Source organism: Emiliania huxleyi (assembly GCF_000372725.1).
Source record: "Emiliania huxleyi CCMP1516 unplaced genomic scaffold EMIHUscaffold_297, whole genome shotgun sequence".
Classification (NCBI taxonomy): domain Eukaryota; phylum Haptophyta; order Isochrysidales; family Noelaerhabdaceae; genus Emiliania; species Emiliania huxleyi.
Window position 1 is genome coordinate 150,256 of NW_005199796.1, and position 321 is coordinate 150,576.

Below are 321 nucleotides of genomic sequence, written 5' to 3' on the forward strand. Positions count from 1 at the left end.
AATGTCGTTGCGCCGCACGTGTCGCTGCGGCTGCACAGCTCCTGGCACGCCCCGGCTGCGCTGCCCATCTCTTCGATAAACCACCCCTGGCACTCGCCGTCGGTTTCGAGCTTGACGTACCAGATAGGTGGGAGTGGTGGCGACGAGGGCGGCGGGGGAGTGGCCGGCGGCATCGGCGGCGAGGGTGGCGGCGGTGACGGTGGCGGTGGTGACGGTGGCGGTGGGCTCGGTGGGGGCGGTGACGGAGGCGGCGGGCTCGGCGGTGGCGGTGACGGCGGTGGCGGATAGGCGGGCGGCGCTGAGGACCGCGGCGCCGAGGGC

The 321-nt window shown here is 74.1% G+C and overlaps 1 protein-coding gene across 1 annotated transcript in view; it reads right to left on the bottom strand.

Annotated features, from left to right (window-relative positions):
• The window catches only part of EMIHUDRAFT_116540 (hypothetical protein), a gene marked incomplete at both ends in the record, with an annotated part of 33,169 nt that overhangs the window by 10,420 nt on the left and 22,428 nt on the right, over window positions 1–321 (bottom strand). The window lies entirely within an intron of this gene.